Raw genomic sequence first — 12,687 nt, 5'->3', positions numbered from 1 at the left:
AAGATTTTGTGAAAATGATGGAATTTAAGAAACCTTTATGTGGTTTGAAGACGAACTTCTTTAGAAAGTTGTTTTTTCAACGAAAATTGTGTGAGAGCCTACATATAGCAAAGAAGACTTAAATATGTGTTTTATGTCGTCGAGACATATCATATGAATGCATTCATACACGCAAAGAAGAAGAAGAAGAAGAAGAAATTAAGCAGAACTCCAAAAGACTGGGAAAATAAATTTTTATAAGAAAGTATACCTTTCATATTATTTAAATTTAATTTTCAAGTTGGTCTGGGATGTTATTCCTTTCAACTCACATCTCAAGGTTGATTTCAGACTTTTCATATAAATGAAAATATTAACCGGTAATATTTTTATCTAAATTTATTCCGAACAGGCTGGAATAGCTGATAAAAATATAAACAAACGTACGCCATATTAGTATGTGAAAATAAATAAAAAACCCTTCGCTTCTGATGGCTAAAGCTGGGTACACAATTGAAAATACAAATAACAGTAATAGTAAAAGTAGGTCGTGCGCACAAGATTTGACATCCATGTTTTCGAAACTACTGATTCGCAATAGCGCATAGTTCATGGGAGACAGGTCTTGCGCATAGGCGGGAATTGAATGTATCTTATTTCTGTTACGGACGCATGGCGCAACAACCAATGAGAATAAAATAGGAAGCCATTTCGACGGGACTAGAGAACTGTTTATATTTATTAATAATGTTGTGGCAAGAAATTGTCGAGATATTACAATGCTCAGGTATAATTCCTGCTTTAAAAATTAATGCTATTACTTACACGTCACTATCAAAAATTATAAAATAAAATAAGGTATCGTTGGTAGAATGGTTAACTAAAAATATTTTTTTACCCTGTTTTTATTTATATGTTGAAAAACTGTGCTCACAAATTTCTGGTCAGATGTCACGGGATGATCATTTGGTAATTAATATGGTTACTTACTAAAATTGTCAAGAGATGTACTGTAGGATGTATCGAGATATTTCATTGGCTGAAATTAACAGGAATATTTAAATTGTGAATCGATTTCGCACAGGTCGCGTGCACAGCCGTGAGCATGGTCTGCTAGGCACTCGCTTATATATATACATATACATATACATATAATCATATATAAGTTGGGAACCCAGCGCAACGCTACATTGGATGCTTTCCTAATCTCTGGTCCTACCCCGGGAGTGACTCATGTATGAGCGCCGAGTTGCTGACAGGATCTGGGAGCTCTCTGTGGCCGTGTTACAGTAGCACTCACGCTCGACAGTGACGTCAAAGAGAGTGGTTCCAGATGCTCAGCGAGCGTGCGAGTGTAGGCTACGTAGCGAGTGCTTGACGATGTATGCTCTATCCATGCTCGTTGTGATGTTTTGTTTGTTTTGAAAACCGCCACCTGCAGGTGGTTTGCTTCCCACGAAACTGAAACTGCTAAGGAGCGATGCCTTGGCAACTGTGGCAAATTTTACCTATTTTGCTAGTCAAATGGTTGTGCTAACCGCCCTTCGTTTAGCAATTATTTGTGCGATTTTTCGAATACAAATACTTCACGATATTCTTCTCTCCTCATATAAAACTGCCATTCCAATAACTCTGCCAAGCAATCTTTACATTTCTTTATTTATTTGAAATCTAGTGTACCTAATAACGCTTTTAATTGTGAATGTTCAAAAATCTAAAATATATAAAAAAATCTAATTTTGTATTAATTTGTATTGAAAATATGACACAAAATTGCCAAAAAAAAGATTATGTGGATTTTATTGCTACCAAACTTCACAGGACCACTCACTGGGCTAATATGGAGATTCCCTGAAAATTTCATCAAAATCGGTCCAGTAGTTTTAGAGTCCATAGGAAACATACATACACTCATCGATTTTTATGTCTATAGATTAACCTCTTTGCATTGATCCCTTCTCCTTGCTGCTGCTACACTCTCCCCAGTTTCGAATGTAAATATTGTTGTTTACAGTCGGTTACCCACAGAGTACGCGCGAGTGTGCCACTGTTCCACTTATCAATGTAAAAGACGTGGAGGGCGGAAGTGCGAGTGTAAAAGTACGAGTGGAACCTATTTGGTACACAGCTCGTGTTCTCAAACATTACGTTGCGCTAGGCCTTTTCGTGTTTAGTTGTGCCGCATATACCTTCTTTCCATGCTTATTTTTTGATTTAATCTTATAATTATTGTAAGTCTTGGGACTTGAGATAAATAAACGTTTAAAATGATAGTTACTTAAGTGTAAAATTACCGGTGGTTAATCATTTGAAAAGGTTTATATCACTGATAAAAGTCGTTTAACACTAGGACTCCCAGAGTTTGTTACACCCTAGAACTCCCATGAAGGGTCAATTTGACCGAATTTAAAAAATACTGTTTATGATATATATTTTTGGATTGATTTTAACACAGAATATAACATTTACTTTAAGATAATTTTATGAGAGATAAAATAAATAAAATTTTATTTATAAAAGATTTTATTTAGATAATATAGACATTCGTACACACTTTTGTAACATATATTTTGTAATATTTCAAAAATATTTTATTTCAAAATATTATTTAAAAATAGAATATAATTATCATATTTTTTAAAATTGAAAATGAATGTGACCCTTCCTTTTTTTTGCATACTTCAAAACACATAAAATTGTACATTTGATATAATGTATACAATTCAACTTTCTATTTTTCATACATTTAATTTTACATTACATACTAAGCACACAGTTTTTTTGACGACTTTCCCTGTGCATTTGCCACAAACATATTTAGCACATACTGAGGCCTTACTTAAGGCGCTCGAGTTTGAAGTCGGAGATCGCAGAAGGGAGTACCAACTAAATGCAGTGAGAAGTACGGTCCCTAGGCAAAAAAGAATGACCTGGATAATAATTGAAAACATCACTGCCTGTTTACTATTTAATTTTCCCGCTTGGCATTGGCTTGGTACATTGAATACAGAACCATTTACACAAATCTGCAGATCTAGATCTCGCATTAAAGAAAAGGACATCTAATGTAATCACTCATTACAACCACCATATTACGGGTAATTTTACAAACATTAAGAAAGCATTAGTTTTCCCTAACAGGTCCGTTGATTACAATCCTGGATGACGTAATTGTCTATAAATGTTGTTTAGGCACATTCCCAATATTTTGGTCAAACCGGTCTCTCGTTATGACGTAAATTACGCGAGTCTAACATCCCGCACCACAGCAACGTGTTAAGTCTGGCTTGCAGTTCACGTAGTTTCTCACGTAACGTAAAAAAAAGAAGTAGAGTTTAATTCGCCACATAACGATTCAATATGCTAGCAAGATAATGAATTTGAGTTTATGATCACTCAAGTCTCTCTGCTCATTGTTTTTCCTTGAAAAACCAACCCGGTCTCCGGTTGTTAATAACGGTTGCGTCGAGGCTTACTTGTAGTTGCGCAGCATGGTGGAAGATAACCCGGACTGGGCACTGGTCGATGCGTAGGTGAATGGAACAGCCTTTCCATTTTAGCAGCGGCGCAACACGCCTGCACCCGCGAGCCGAAGTCGACTCCACCAGCCGCCAGCACCGTCTCCCCTCTCGCCAGCCGCAGACCGTCGCAGGTTAACGCGTCACCATGACGTCATAAGCCTCAGCGCGCAGCGCGGTGTTGGCTCGCGGAAACACACACACGCGCAGCGCCGCGAATGTCCGTAATGCTTTTGTTTTAATCAATCTTCAGGGCGAGAATGAACCAAGTGCCAAACAATCTATCATAACATATGATATAATTAATACCAAATCAAAAGGACGTTAAAACAAACAAATAATAAAAGTGAAGTTAATGGAGGCGTGGCAAACGCCTCAATACAGTACAAACTTCGGTAGTCTTGTTTCCATTGCACTTGGAAATCTGGCATTGACGGCGCTTACGATTTTCATGTGGAACTGTGTCAAGATTGTTGTCCTCTAAGTTTTCCCTTAGATTTCTCACATGGCCCTCTCGAAGTTGCTCTGCTAGTTTCATGATGAAATCTCTTCGGCTGATACTATAACCTGCAGCTTCTTTGTACAGTACCCATGAATTAATTCCAGCAAAATCAAGTATGTTGTAAAATACTTGGAGTGGCCAGCACCGGGATGCGGCTTTAGTTGAGTATTGTCGAGCCATTTGATCTGCTATATCGACCCCATATTTAGTAGCATTGTGATAACTGACAGTTTCTGGAAGTCTTTTCTTATCTACGCCAATAGAAACAGATGTATGCATGGTACTAAGTACAAGTACATTTTTGTTTACTTTTCCTTGGTACACAGTAAGAGTGCAGTCATTCTGCTTTAGTATGAATGAATCCTGCAATGGAAGATTTGCATTCTTGAGTTCTGCTGGAATGTCTCTTCTAGCCCTGTTCACTGTACCAACAACACTTGTACCCCTAGCCATCAATTTTTCTGCCAAAGCGACTGAAGTGAAGAAGTTGTCCATGGTAATATTACAGCCAGTGTCGAGATAAGGACTAACCAATCGAAGAACTACATTTTCAGAGAGAGACTGGTCAGCAGGCCGTTTATCATCTTTGCCTAAGTAAGGGAATCCATTTAGAATGTATTTACTCGCAACATCAACAGCCAGCCAAAATTTTATTCCAAATTTATCAGGTTTATTAGACATGTATTGAGTGAAACAGCATTTGGCTTTGGTTGGGAAAAGTTGCTCATCAACAGTAATATCAGCACCTGGTTTGTAGCTGGAAATGCAATTGCTGGTAAATTGATTCCAAATATCCGATATAAGAGCAAACTTGTCCTGCTCCAAATGTTCTGGTCTCGATGATTTTATGTCAAAGCGAATAAATCTCAATATTTCCTGGAATCTATTGCGTGACATTGTGTCTCCATAAAAACGAATACTCCATTTGGCTGACCAGAGACTAGCGAGTGGAAGTCCTTTGGCTCCACTCACACCGCGCAGGTACAATAGACCAATAAAAGCTTCTAGCTCTTCCAAACTTAAACACCATGTTTCGTCTTGCAGCCTGTACCGAGCCTCTGTTTCAGTGCATTTTACTATTTTCTGCAGTATAGTTTCATCAATAAAAAGTCTGAATGCACTTGTAACGTTTGCCTCATCAATACTACGTTTTGCAGTAGGCGAAAGTCCTGGCCTTTCACGTAGCACATTCTGCAAACCCACCCTGCCTACAGCACTATCACCTGCATTCACAACAGTCCATTGATTTCCATTCGCACTGATCATTGTAACACCAACAACTGGAATAAATTGCTGAGGTCCACATCTAACGTGCTTTTTAGTGCAATGTGCGGCAGATCTTTGAGCTTGAATTGGTCCAGAATGATCTTGCATTTCATTACCACTTGGTTCTGGTTCTTTTTCTCCTCTGCCTTGCCCTCGTCCTCTGCCTCGCCCTCGTCCTCTGCCTCGCCTACTTCCTTGCCGTACTGCACGCCCTGACACATTCGCTGAATACGGAACTGGTGCAGATAATGCAGCAATGCCATCTGATGTGCCTTGAGTAGTGCCTGGAAAAAAATTAATTTTTATTTAGAAAGTCCTTCATTCATACACATACGCAATAACAATTATGATGCAGCAAATATATCGTGGAACTCAGAATCGTAATAGCTGAGATAAGTAGTGAGTGGAGTATATTACAAAAATCTTATATTATTGCTATATGTTTTGTGCACATAAAAAACTAACCTAAGACGTTTCATTGAATATTTCATATAATATAGAAAAAAAGTATGTTATAATAGAATGTCCAAATATTAGTAAATTAGTAAATATTAGTAAGTAAAAATATTTGTCTAACCATACAGGCCTAGATCAAAAACCCTTGAGATCAGAAGTCTCAGCCCTAAACATCCATTTATACCGGGATACTCTTGAGAAAAAATATTACTTAGACACTTGTTACGGAACTAAATTTTTATACTTTATTCAATAAAATTATTTTACTTACCAGTGATACATCTAGATGAATTAGCTGCGACTATAGAAGTTTTCTCAAACACAAGGTCATCTGGTTCATCGATTTCTTCACTTCCAGTTGAGTCACTATTATTCGGAATGTAATCTTCATCACTCTCAAGCAAGTCACTGCATTCAGATTGATCTTCAGGAAGGTCTTGCAAATACTGCAAAGCTTGTTCTAGTGTGAGTTTATGTCGGTTCATTATAAATGTTCAGTAAAACACACACAGCAACAGCGCCAATGGAATTCACACCCAAGACCTACTTCATTGCGAAACTATACTGTTACCCAGACTACTGATATGCGTGTTCTCTCTTTACAGAGATGATTCACTCTGCAGTGGTGAACAACAATGATGACTCATGCACAAGGCAGCCAACATTTTCACTGAAGGGGAGTAAGAATGCGAACAAAAGAAATGCATTCATACCAACCCATACCAAGGTACAAACCCAGCTTCTACCGAACAAGAAATACGATATAGGTAGAAGTCAAGGACTTGGCATCATTTTGTTACGACATGCGCAAATGTAGAGCACATGCGTGATGATAAGAAAACAATTGATATGCACACAGCTGCACACACAAAATATAAAGGAAATTATTTATGTGGGCCTATATAAACCCACATTAAATAATATTTATTCTAGCAAAATATTGTTAAATAACGTGTATGTGCACATAATATAATCGTGTAGAAGATGAGAAAAAGGTTTTTTCAATTGCATAACTCAAAGCAGCTATTTTTGAATTTTTTTTTCGGAAGGTCAAAATGACCGCTGTGGGAGTTCGAGGTATAACATAAAATATCTTAGTTGCAAGTGAACCAATTATTGATAAATTATGGATTTTTTAAGAGAGTAGTTTAATGAATTAGTTTTCTTCAATAATTTTGAGTTTATGCTTATGATTTAAGTTGAGTTTAAAATATAAACACATTTAATTGATTTTAATATTAATATTGTTACGATTTCCCTGTGGATTCGTAAAGGATAGCCCAATTAATAGATTTTATTTCACACACACAGTTTTATTTATTACCACTACTTGTCACTTACAATTAATCTTCTAAGATGGCAGATAATTAATTACACTAAAAAAGGTCAATTCCCCAGTCACTCGTTTCACACACCTCGCTGGACCGCACTTCCGGCGCAACTCTCGCCGCAGCACCCCTCGTGGGTCTCCGCCGCGGGACTCCGTCGCCGCACTCCGCCGCCGCCGTCACACCCTTCGCCGAGATCCCACACGACGACTCGCCCGCAACTTCACTCGGGACTCCGCCGCGCCCGCGACTCTATCGCCCGGAAACTCCCGACTCCCGACTCCACTTACTCACTCACTCCCTGCCCTGGAACCTTCGTCCAAGGACTTCGCCACTCTGCCGCACCCGCGGCACTATCGCCCGGAAACTCCGCCGCGGGAGAACTCCCCACTGAACTCTCTCACTCAGACTCTCTGCCCTGGAACCTTCGTCCAAGGACTTCGCCACTCTGCCGCACCCGCGGCACTATCGCCCGGAAACTCCGCCGCGGGAGAACTCCCCACTCAGACTCTCTGCCCTGGAACCTTCGTCCAAGGACTTCGCTACTCTGCCGCACCCGCGGCACTATCGCCCGGAAACTCCGCAGCGGGAGAACTCCCTACTCACTGACTCAGACTCAGACTCAACCTCCTTATATAGCCCTTGGGTTCCCGTCCAGAACAATCGGGCATGTCTCCGAGATATCTCGCGACCTTCGCCGTCGAAATGCCCAGAAACGCGTCGTGAGTCCTCGAAGGACGCGGTGGCTGCTCTAAGAACGCCGATAAAGGCGTCTGAGTCCTTTTATTCCGCAGTGCGGCCTCTTTTAAGTAACCCGATCTGAGGCAGGTGCGCGCTGCGATGGTCAGGATGTAGCGAGATAGTATGACACGAGATACCAGGGAGAGGATGCGGGTGGAAGGGGGCGCAGACAGGCCGAACGAGCGCGGCGACGCCAGCACTGCAGCCAAGCGCGATCGTAACATTGCCCCCTCCTTAAACCTGTTCGTCCCGAACAGGTAATGCATCTCCTCATGGAGGTCCCCATGCTACTCGAAGTTTAGGCCTCCTGCCTTTCCTCCATCGTGGGCTGTACAGTCTCACCAGATAACCCTCTCTCTCATTAGATGTAGCTTCTCTTGTCACCCGGCGACACTTCTGCGTCGCAGATGCCCCATGTCGTTCAGCCAGCTGCCCGAGACGGGCTGACCGATGCCTTGGACGGACCCGATACTCTTGAGTGCATTGCTTATTGCCTTCCAACAGTTTCCTTGTTCCTTCCCTTTTTCTCTCCATTTCTTCTCTCGCAGCTACTTGTTCGCAGAGCATTTCTTCCCGGCTCTTCTTCATCTCTTCTTGGTTACTCGTGCCCTCTTGGTTCTTCTGTGTCTCACCTGGACTGCACTTAGTTTCTCCTTGTACCCTCTTCATGACTCCTTGTGTTCTTATTTTCTCTTCTCGGTCTTTCTTCCCCTGTTCTTGGTCTTTCTTCACCTCTTCTTGGTCTTCCTGAGTCTCTTCTTGGTCTTTCTTCGTTTCTTCTTTGCACTTCTCTATCTCTTCTTGACTCTCTTCTCGGCTTTTCTTCAGCTTTTCTTGGCATTTTCCCCTCTCTCTTTCGTCTTTCTTCGTTTCTTCTTTGCACTTCTCTATCTCTTCTTGACTCTCTTCTCGGCTTTTCTTCAGCTTTTCTTTGCATTTTCCTCTCTCTCTTTCGTTTATCTTCATTTCTTCTTTTTCAATGTTCCTTACTTTGTAACTCATCTTCACCACTTCTGTTCTTTTCTTCAGCTCTTCTTTCATCTTCATGTCCTGGCTAATTTCCTCTTCGCTGTTCTCTTCGCTGTTCCCCTCTAGGCTGGTCTCCTCTTCGCTGGTCTTCTCTTCACTGGTCTTCTCTTCACTGGTCTTCTCTTCACTGGCCTTCTCTTCGCTGGTCTTCTCTTCACTGGTCTTCTCTTCGCTGGTCTTCTCTTGGCTGGTCTCCTCTTGGCTGGTCTCCTCTCCGCTGGTCTTCTCTTGGTTGGTCTCCTCTTTGCTGGTCTTCTCTTGGCTGGTCTTCTCTTCGCTGGTCTTCTCTTCGCTGGTCTTCTCTTGGCTGGTCTCCTCTTGGCTGTTCTTCTCTTGGCTGTTCTCTTCCAGGTTTATCTTCATTTCGGTCTTCTTTTCATTCTTCATTTCTTCCTGGCCATTCTTCATTTCATTCTGATCCTTCTTCATTTCCTCTAGGCTATTGTTTGACCCGCTCTTCGTTTCTTCAAGATGGTCCTTACCCACATTATTTTCACTATTCACTTCTTTCGCAGAGTTCTTCATACTGGTTATCCATGCCCTCATGTCATTCACCATTTCTTCCAGGATAACCCTTATCTTCCTGATATCTTCTACATTTAACTCTTCAGCAGCCATCTCTTTCTAAAGCATTTACTAATTAATCAACCTAAATAATTTTTTTCTAATACTGTTCTTAATTTTAAATGACCTAGCCGAACCTTATTAAACTAAAAATATCTCTCTTACATTCAAAACTAACACTGACTACAGTACACTCAAACTAACTCTAGAAAATTTCAAATTCACTAAAGTTCTAAACACTAACTATATCCTCGTAAACTAAATTCTATCCTTAACTTTTATTCTAATACTCTAACTGAATCCTAAATCTAATAAATAGGGCTATCCCACTTCTGACACCAAAATGTTACGATTTCCCTGCGGGTTCGTAAAGGATAGCCCAATTAATAGATTTTATTTCACACACACAGTTTTATTTATTACCACTACTTGTCACTTACAATTAATCTTCTAAGATGGCAGATAATTAATTACACTAAAAAAGGTCAATTCCCCAGTCACTCGTTTCACACACCTCGCTGGACCGCACTTCCGGCGCAACTCTCGCCGCAGCACCCCTCGTGGGTCTCCGCCGCGGGACTCCGTCGCCGCACTCCGCCGCCGCCGTCACACCCTTCGCCGAGATCCCACACGACGACTCGCCCGCAACTTCACTCGGGACTCCGCCGCGCCCGCGACTCTATCGCCCGGAAACTCCCGACTCCCGACTCCACTTACTCACTCACTCCCTGCCCTGGAACCTTCGTCCAATGACTTCGCCACTCTGCCGCACCCGCGGCACTATCGCCCGGAAACTCCGCCGCGGGAGAACTCCCCACTGAACTCTCTCACTCAGACTCTCTGCCCTGGAACCTTCGTCCAAGGACTTCGCCACTCTGCCGCACCCGCGGCACTATCGCCCGGAAACTCCGCCGCGGGAGAACTCCCCACTCAGACTCTCTGCCCTGGAGCCTTCGTCCAAGGACTTCGCTACTCTGCCGCACCCGCGGCACTATCGCCCGGAAACTCCGCAGCGGGAGAACTCCCTACTCACTGACTCAGACTCAGACTCAACCTCCTTATATAGCCCTTGGGTTCCCGTCCAGAACAATCGGGCATGTCTCCGAGATATCTCGCGACCTTCGCCGTCGAAATGCCCAGAAACGCGTCGTGAGTCCTCGAAGGACGCGGTGGCTGCTCTAAGAACGCCGATAAAGGCGTCTGAGTCCTTTTATTCCGCAGTGCGGCCTCTTTTAAGTAACCCGATCTGAGGCAGGTGCGCGCTGCGACGGTCAGGATGTAGCGAGATAGTATGACACGAGATACCAGGGAGAGGATGCGGGTGGAAGGGGGCGCAGACAGGCCGAACGAGCGCGGCGACGCCAGCACTGCAGCCAAGCGCGATCGTAACAATATATATTCCAATAAGTGTTTATTTTATGGGTTCAAACAGCTATAATGTCTTTAATTATTTACCGTAGTATGAACTCAGAGTACCTATGCAATGTGCTTTGTACAGTTATGTCAACCTATTTTTGTAGTCGATCTTGTTAATCTGTTAATTTTAAGGATATCATTCAATAATACATTCAATTTCATTCAAATTCAAAACCCTGGAAATCTTACTGTTTCTATGTTAAAAAAAAAATAATTTCAGTCATGAATGAATGATATCCTGAAAAATGCAATAATTACAAAAAATAATAAATCCTGTAGTTGAAAACTATTTACCTCATGTTCTCAGGCTATCGGTTCATGCTATGGTTGAAGTATTAATATCATTTAAGTTTCTTAAAACATTTAATTAAATTATTTTAAATTGATTAAACTGTTTATAAGAAATTATAATTTAAAATTAATAATCACGATAAAAAGCAATAAATCTCAGGTAACTGCCCCTTAAAGGTGAAACATGTAAGAAAAAATAACGTGGAAAATCATGAGCGTATTGTCTTGTTTCTATTAAGATAAATATCGAAAACTAATATCCTTTGCGTGAAATATGTGTCAGTTCATTTTGTAAGTGTTCCTGGCACAAAGGCCGCCGCGGTCTGGGCTACACCTAGGAGGACGAAACACTCACTGCCTGCCTTCGGAGTTTCTGCTGAGGTTTGGTAAAGAGTTAATGAAAAAACGGTTTCTTGGTAATCCCTGACGTCTATACATATTTCACTGAGCCATCTAATGAAGTAATTAAATCGCCAGGTAAGCGCTCCTATAAACTTTTCCCGTGAAGAAGAATGCGAGCAGGCAAGATTAAATAATACCTCCTGAAATAAGTTTAAAACATAACAGGAAGGAGCCAGCATATGTATATATGTATACGCGTATAAAATATTTCGTTATACAGCGTTGTAGTTAATACTGTCGCTGTTAAACAAATTAATTAAATTTAAAGATTATGTTTACATTTTATTACATACATGAAACCGTGTTTCATATTTTTTAAAAATACAGTTTTATTTCTCATGCCCTTCTAAAACAAGGTAACTCGCTACTAATTCGGGGAAAAACTCTTGCTTGTTTTAGCACGTGGCCCGAAGATGTTTGTACAGCAGTGCCTCACATGAGGTTTTCGCAGGAGCTTAAATATTCATATTAAATGACGTAATTTTTTTTCTAGTTCTTATTTTTACATTCTCTTCATTAAAAATTAACTTAAACCATATGAAAATTGTTTTTGAAGTATCTTTATATTAACTATTTATCGAGCTTACGACTAATCACAGCAATCACAAAGCGAGCGGACCCTGTATCCAACTGAACATGCCGATTGTAAGCAAGAGGCCAGTTAACAAGTTATCGTGATCGAGTTTGGCACATTTCTTGATCTTAACGAGTGAAATCTTTAGCGGTTAACTACACTGTTATAAATTACAGTAGATTTGTGGACTGCTCTACGAAGAACACGCCTCAAGTAAACGAAGCGTTCTTGGAAGTCCAGACAACCGGACCTATGTGAGTTCTGTGCTTTTGTTAAATTGCACTTGGGAGGAAGAACGTGGTTTTTGCTGTAGACTTTACAAGTTTTAAAGGGGCCCCGCCTAGTCAGGGCTGAGTCTGTGTCAGTGAAACGGGATGATAAGTGCGACGCTCACTGGCGCTTCTAGTGCGGCGTCTCCTCAGCTTCGTATGCAGAGCAACTATGAGATTTGAGCGCTAACCGTAACATTATACGGCGGAGAAATGAAGATTAAGGAGAAATGCAAGTCCCTCGAGTGCTTCCCAGAATTTTTAAAAGGTGTTTCATGACTAACAATTACTTCGAACACACGCGTTTTTAGCCCTTTTCACGGTTATAAAAATAAAGTTTAAAATCTAAATG

At 41.1% G+C, this 12,687-nt stretch overlaps 1 protein-coding gene across 2 annotated transcripts in view; it reads right to left on the bottom strand.

Annotated features, from left to right (window-relative positions):
- LOC134528014 (uncharacterized) overlaps positions 1–12,687 on the bottom strand; it is a 157,642-nt gene that overhangs the window by 16,653 nt on the left and 128,302 nt on the right. The gene's annotated exons all lie outside the window — the stretch shown is intronic.

Source organism: Bacillus rossius, chromosome 1 (assembly GCF_032445375.1).
Source record: "Bacillus rossius redtenbacheri isolate Brsri chromosome 1, Brsri_v3, whole genome shotgun sequence".
In the NCBI taxonomy this organism is placed as follows: Eukaryota; Metazoa; Arthropoda; class Insecta; order Phasmatodea; family Bacillidae; genus Bacillus; species Bacillus rossius.
This window is presented reverse-complemented; position numbering and strand designations above follow the sequence as displayed.